General features: G+C 36.2%; 1 protein-coding gene across 6 annotated transcripts in view; it reads right to left on the minus strand.

Annotated features, from left to right (window-relative positions):
- Nucleotides 1-8,148, minus strand: part of ADGRB3 (adhesion G protein-coupled receptor B3) — a 467,103-nt gene that overhangs the window by 100,396 nt on the left and 358,559 nt on the right. The gene's annotated exons all lie outside the window — the stretch shown is intronic.

The raw sequence follows: 8,148 nt of genomic DNA on the forward strand, positions 1-8,148 counted from the left end.
TTTTTTTTTTTTTTCTTTTTTTTTTCTTTTTTTTTTTTCCCATACCAGCTCAGTTTCTGGCCCCTTTTTTAAAAAAATATGGTGGTCGACACTTGTAGTGTCTTTTTTTTGTTTTCTTTGTTTCTTTTCCTTTTTTCTTTTTCTTTTTTTTTTTTTTAATTTATTTTTTTTTTTCACTGTGTGTGTGTGGATAGTTTTAAAGGCAGATGGTTCTCAAACGCCTGTCTGGGTTACGCCAGTTGGACAGGGAGATGTTGGATCTTCTGTTCTGATGGCTATTTTTGCCGTGGATTTTTTTTTTTTTTGGTTGTTGTTTTTAGTGATCAGCCTTGGAAATTTCACCCTGGAAACGGCAGCATCAGATGCCTCCAACTCTTGCCTTAGCTCCAGCAGAGGGGTGGATTTCAGTACAGCAGCACACAACATCACGAAAGAGACACACGAGTTCGCCCTCCAGATATCACTCAGTCAACTCGCCTTTCCCTAGCTCCCTCCCCCTTCCCGATTTCTTTTTCTTGGTGTGGCAGCACCACGCTAACCCCTAGCCAAAGAGATCATTAGCTGGCACTTTTCACCAACCGCCCCTAAACAAAACAAGATGATTAACACAGCCCCCGAATTCAATTAGACATTCAATATGCTAATACGAGGTCTGAAACCCACCCCAGCAAAACAATAAAAATGGTATCAACCCACGTTTTCTTTGTGCGGGCAAGGAAAGAGAGAGGGAGAGACAAAAAATCAGTTCTCCTTTTTTCCTGGATTGCGGGGGGGTGGGGGGGGGATCATTTCTACAGGAAAAAAGGGGTTGGTTCCAACTAATTCAAACCTATTATCTTTACATATGTTACGTTTAGAGAACACCAATTGGGTTCTTCTTGTTTCGCCTCCTTTCATGTCCAGGGAGCAACTGTAGAACTCTGCTGGCAACAGCACCGTGTGCGCTGTCAATTCCTGTCAATATCAGCCCAGGTCACTAAATGACTTGAAAACACAGAAACGAAGGTGGAGGAATAATATTTTCCAGTCACTGGGATCACCCTTGTTTCACCTCTTCTGTCTCAACAACCCACCCTTATGAGTGGCTGTATGTGTCAGGGCCCTCATGCAAAGACAATTTTTTATCCCAAGCCCACTCAGAATACAGTTAGCCCTAGCCCACCTCGGCATTGTGAGCCACTAGCTTTTGAACACACAACAGATGTAACCCTTGCACACTATTGTCTTTAGAACAGTGCCCTGTAATAAGCAAAACAAAAGGCAACTAGAGGAAGCAATTGAGAGAAAATCACCTATTCTTCAAGCCACTAAAGCTGTCTGTTAGCAGTCCTTCACAAATTGTGTCTTTCAAAGAGCCACATGCTAAATAACATCCACTTTGAAAAATATAGTTACACATTCTATATTCTGAGGCATTATCTTCTGGACAACCTAACCAATTGACTTTATTAACTTTCCTGCCTCTTATCTTACTGTGACACACAGTTAAGGCCAACTCAAATACATTTATCTGTGCTGATTAAATATTAAATAATGATACCTTAAGAGAAATGGACATATTTTTAAAACAAAAGGATGATATTATTCATTCTGAGAATAAGATTTAATATACAGAATTCACCCTATGCTGAAAAGTACAATGCGTCCAGTTAACACTAAATCCTTGCAGATGGTGTCCGATGTGGAGATTTAGACAAGTTCTAATTATAAAAGGTAGACAACCACGGAGATCAGCTTAATTTAAAACAAAACATCTGTTACAATTATAATTATATTTAAATTAGTATAAATCATGGGCAGTCCACCCGGTTTAGAGGGACTTATTCTTCTCCTCAAGCCACTCATGCAAATGTAAAATTCCAGTCACACATTATCTGAGCAGTTCACTGTAGCACTATATCACCAGATATTACAAATACACTATGTATTTTGCAAAACTACTTGAATATTATTGAAAATTTCAGAGGAATTTCCAAAAGCACTCTAGAGTGAAGAAAGTGCTGTAATTGAACTTAACAGTAAGACATTAATTGACAGGGCAGGAGCAGAGTCAGGCTAATATTGACACTTTTTGCATTTCATTGTTCTTATGTTTTCAATGACTCACTTCTATTTCTTGTCCAGCAGCATTATGTTTCAATATGTAACAGATGAAAATTCAGTGATTAAATACAGTCTAGCTCTCCTTTCTAACCAATGCAGTTGAACAAAAAATCTCATTAATAAATATATTTGTAGCCTGTTGAAATGATGGCTGACAGAAGCTGTGCAGATTTTTACACTAACTCCATGAAGGAGACAGAATAATGAACAGAATCCAGTGGAAAAGTGTAACTGCAATTTGTTGCATGATGCTCATGACTGCAGAACTGTAAATGTATGATTACTTACTCAGAAATGCTGGACATTTTGACTTGCTAGCATAAAATCAGTATTTGATTTTAGGTATAAAGTAAGTAACGAATGGAAATATGGATTTAAAACAGATATCTGATAATCAGTAGATCTCAATGCTATGCTTATTAATCAAGTCCTTCACCTACGATCATCTGTCCCTCTTGTAAGACAACCCTCCTGGGCTTGTAAGAATCTGTCACATATTAAGAAGTTTCATTCCTTTTTGGTATGATTTTCTTTGAATACGTGTCTAATGTTTAGGGTTATATGAATATGCAAAAGGGCACCTATTATTCCTTTGGATCTTTCTTGTTATGCAGAAAGCTATAAAGGAGTGACAGGTGCTATTAACACAAGTTCTATTTATAGCAAGGAAAATTATCAAATTGAAAATATGTAGCAAATATAGATGTAGGTTCATGCCCATTATTGGCAATTTTGTACTGTTCCACTGAGCTACAGATGATTTAATCAACCTGGCAGAATTCCCATGACATAAGCAGAGGAATTCCCAAGAAGCATAGATTCACCATTGCGGATCCTGTGTCATCCTGCAGCTTAAGCATGGGAAAAAGTGGGGAAAGCAGGGAAAAAAAAAAAAAAAAAAAAAAAAAAAAAAAGTCAGAGTAGGATGTAATTCAGCCCCATGGATCTTTGATTAATATGGCATAAACACCCCAAAAAGACTGCTCCAACATTTGATTATGTTCTTCTTAGGGTAGTCTTACAGTTAGAGAAATGCCAGAGTGTCTTTTCAAAACCCTTTTAGAATTTATTGTAAACTTTTTATTTCTGATCAAGAATTGGGAACATACTGTGCAATAAAAATAATGGGCAAATGATGTACAGAAAAGTATAATTATATGTGATATAGCAGAAATAATGTGGTTTTTACTGTTTAATACTGTATTATGCAGTATTGCCTGATATATGCGTTTCCTTCTACTGAAAACAATGACAAGACTGTCTCAGATATTGAAGAGGAAATACAGTTTATAGGATAGGAGCATTTTTGTGGAATAAAAGACACAAATAATTCAAAGACACAACTGCCAATCTGACACAGACTGATGATCAAGCTGCATTTATTATGCTAACAGTTATGTTTCCCGTTTTGCAGCATTTTCCTTGGTCTCATGGCATGGCTTATCACTTATTGCTCATATATTTTGTTAAATTTAATAATATACATCTTACTAATTGTATTGTTCTATCTACTTTAACATAGTGATGAATAAAAATCAGCTATGACATTGCTGTCAAAACCACTCACTTAGTAAAGAACTTAATCACATAAGTGGTTTACACTGTCTACCTTATTAGTTTACTTTGAAGAATTTTATCCAATGTATCCAATTTATTTATTTTATTTTATTTTATTTTATTTTATTTATTTATTTATTTATTTATTTATTTATTTATTTATTTATTTATTGGGAACATGCTGTAAAAGGCATGAAAGAAAAATGAAGTTATTTATGGATAATACTGTTAACTATTTTTTCTATGCTGGCAAATAGTGATTCAAGTAGTGGCTTGGATTTTTGATTGTCATAAACAAAGAGTTAACATCTTGTCTATACATGCAGCATGTTAGCTTACTTTAGTAATTTATTTGATGACAGGTATATTTGATGTGTGACAAGAAATTACATATTGCATATTACATTACTTAAATAACACAGTAGGAAGCAGAATACACAGAAGTTAGGAAATTATAACATTAATTCTCATAAGGTCATCTAAATTCTCCTCGCTTTTGGAGCATGTACATTATTGTACATTTTTTTCTGTTCAGCCAGGTGCTGTTTTTCCATTGAGAACAGACTTTGGTATTACAATTTTATTTTTGGTGACAAATAATGACAAATAATGGTGAGAAGAACAGAGAAAATGAAGACAAGATTTTTTTTAGCCCAGCAAAAGATAGAAAATAAACCTATTGCCCTTATGAGTAGCAGATTATGTATACCATTGTGCCTGTTCAGATGTGCTAGCTGGCATATTAGTGAAGATAAAGTCCTTTCAACACCTGCTTACTTCTTCACACCTGGATTTAAAATCTCAGGGAAGCCATAGGGAAGGCTGAACTGCAGGAGTCTCCTTTCAGTTGTGCATGTCCATATGTCTCAGGCTTGACCTAATCCTTAGTATGCATAATTTCAGCTGTGATCCATCTTATTCCTACCAGTAGTATATAGCAACATCTGGTTTATTTCCACAGTTTTTCCTAATGTAAAAACAAACAAACCCAAACACACAACCACCAACAAAACAGATGAATACAATCACTTTGCATAATAATGTAACACACAGAAATTGTACTTTGCCAAAGTATTGTTTACCCTGAAATTGTTAATATGATTAACAATATGTCTCAGGGCTTTCCTCCCCCTCATACAATTTAGGAAAAATAATGCATGAAATTGTGGAGATGAAATAAAATGGAAAAAAAATAACTGTCCTATGAGTACATGTCTAATGCAATACAAATGTCCCCAAAAGGATCTCTGAATTTTGTGAGGTATCAGAAGAAAAAGATGTGTGATGGTTATCTTGCAATTGGATCTCCAGCTAAAATACTGTGGGGAGTTCAATTCCCTAAAGAATAAGGCCACCTTTCCAAATAAGGCACTTAATTGTTTAGTTTTCCACAATGTTTGTAAAACAAGTGTGCATCTAGGCTGGAAATCAAGTTTTAGTCCAACGTGATTTAAAACAGGTAAGATATTAAACCCTAAAAATAAGTTTTACAACACAGCCATTCTAGTTATAAGCATAGATTGTCACATTAACTTTCTATAATCTCCAACACATAATAAGATCGGGAAGAAAACCAAAAATTCCCTTCATTGTCAGTTTGACCACTACCGAAATAATTCACCCAAAGAAAAGAGTATTAATGCTTGGGGCAATATTTTAATACTCTATATCCTTCCTGTCCATGCAGTTTAGGGCATAATCTAGAGAACAACATGCATGAACTTTATTTTGATCAACAGTCTCTCTGACATCAGCATACTGCAAGCGTGTAAAAATATGAAAGAAAAAGAAACACTAAAGGAGTAATATGATGAAAATGGTATGAAATAAGTACCAGGAATTTCCTGCCTCCTGTTGCATGTTACTGCTATAATGCAAACTTACAGGAACAATTCATTTTTATTTTTATTTTTAAAGGAACCTAATAGATGGACACTTGAGCAAGAACATTCTCCTCCTTTTCTCAAGACTATAGAAAAAATCCAAGAAGATGAGTATTACTACATCCAAAAACTGAGGGAAGTGAATTTCTTTTCATAGCTTTATCTCTGGCCTCATAGATGCTCTCAAACAAAGTACAGGATTAAGTAGTGGGCATTCTTGTCATGCATATGCTGCCAAAGGATGTGTACATCTGCTAAGGATTTATGAGAACTATGATTTCTTTCCCAATGGACCTACAGGGTGAATGGATCAAACAAGAGGCCACAATTTCCTTCCCATTCACATTCTATTTCCCATAGAAATATTCCTATTTCCCATAGAAATATTCCTATTTCCAATAAGAAGTGACAGAGAGATATGTCTTATTTTCATAAAAGCCACAGTAATTAGAGCAAATTGGTCAACTCCACTGCAAATTCTGCAGTGAATTGTTGCCTCCCTTGCTTCCTGATGACGTTTCATTTATTTAGTGTCAGTTTTTATTCTAATTTTATCATTCATTTAATTATATTAAATTTGAACTTCTGTGAAGTTAATTCACTGGGACGTGGAAATATACCTGATAATACTGAATGACCAACTCAACAACAATCGTGCTACATTTTGAAAGCATTTACTGCTTAACTGGGAGTATATTTAGAGACAGGACTCTTTGTTTAAATTTTTGTATTACAGATTTTTTTTTCTTGGGGCAAAAATTCATATTGAGATGATATGTTAAAGTATATTTTCTCAAAGTTTGCAGTATTGAGTTTAGAAGAATTTTGGATAAGAATAAAATTGCTCATTTTCAACTTGGTTAATTTTATAGGATAAAATTATCAGATGTTTAGTAGAAAAAAGGCTTAGTTCAACAAATATTTTATTAGCTTCCACTCCTCACAAAATCAGTACGATCTTTCATGTGTTCAGACTGTATAAATATTTGTGTAGATTTATGGTGATCTAAGGAAACGTTGCCATGTAGTATTTTTCCAGTGATGAACCTGTGAGATCTTTCAGACTGTACTATTATTCACAGGCACTCCTAGCAAAAAAGGAACATTGTGAATTGTACATTGCCAGGGGCTTGAAAAGATTAGGGCTTCAGAAGTTTATCCTGGAAATTATGAATGTCAAATCCTAGATCAGTGTAGTAACTATCTTTAATGTTTCTTCCAAATGACAAGATTAGCAATAGAGCATATTAGTATCATTATGTCAAGTTTCAGGGCCAACTATGATCAGCAAGTGATCAGGGGAACAAATGTGATAGGGAACGGAAGAGGAGAAAAGCAGATGCTGGGCTTCCATCACTGTGACTGTTACAACATTCTGTGCTATTCTAGATTGAATGACTGAATAAAACTTAAAGCAGAACTTGTCTGTTCTGCACTGAACATGGTGACTTTCCATCTGTGATCACCAGAATTGTAATGGAACAGTTGTATCAGCTCAACTTTCTTAAATCCGTGGGGCCAGATGGGATTCACCTGACTGCTGAAGGTATTAGCTGATGTATAGCTGGACCCTTGTCTACAATTTACCATATGTTTGGAGAGGTCCTTGATGACAGGATGCTAGATAATACAATATTGATCTTCAAGAAAGGCATGAGAGAAGATTCAGGAAATTACAGGCCTATTAGTCTAACCGCAATCCCTGGAAAAGTTATGGCAACGATTGTCCTGGGGGACACTGAGAGGCACTTAAAGAACAAAGGTATTATCAGGCATAGTAAACATAGGTCCATCTAGGGAAAGTCCTGCCTTAGTAATTTGATCTCCTTCTATGATAAAGTCACTAGATTGGTGGATGAAGGGAAGATGGCAGATGTAATCTGTCTGGATTTCAGTAAGGCCTTTGATATCCTTCATGGCATCCTTCTGGACAAATTGTCCAGTTGTGAGACTAACAGGTTTACACTGTGCTGGGCGATGAACTGACTCAATTGTATAGCTCAAAAGGTTAGAGCAAATGCAGCTACATCTGGCTGACAGATGGTCTCCAGTGATGTTCCCTAGGGCTTAATTCTAAGGCCAGTCCTGTTCAACATTTTTATCAATGATCTGGATGCAGAAGTTGAATGCATCATCAGCAAGTTCACGGATGATACTAAGTTGGGAGGTGCTGTTGACTCTGGAGGGACAATAAGCCTTGCAGAAGGATATAGATAGATTGAGGCTCTGGGTGATTAGCAACGGCATGAAGTTCAACAAGGAAAATGTTGGGTTCTGCACCTGAGATGGAGTAACGCCAGACACGAGTACAAACTGAGAGATAAGTGGTGGAGAGCATCTCAGCAGAAAGGACTTGGGGTACTGGTTAATAGCTCAGCATGAGTCAGCAGCGCACCCTTGTGGTCAAGGGGCAAACCGCATCGTGGAATGCGTTAAGGATAGCATAACCAGCTGGTTAAAAGAGGTGATTCTCCGGCTATATTTAGTATTGGTGTGGATAAACCCTATCCTATCCTATCCTATCCTATCCTATCCTATCCTATCCTATCCTATCCTATCCTATCCTATCCTATCCTATCCTATCCTATCCTATCCTATCCTATCC

This window comes from Oxyura jamaicensis, chromosome 3 (genome assembly GCF_011077185.1).
Source record: "Oxyura jamaicensis isolate SHBP4307 breed ruddy duck chromosome 3, BPBGC_Ojam_1.0, whole genome shotgun sequence".
Lineage (NCBI taxonomy): Eukaryota > Metazoa > Chordata > Aves > Anseriformes > Anatidae > Oxyura > Oxyura jamaicensis.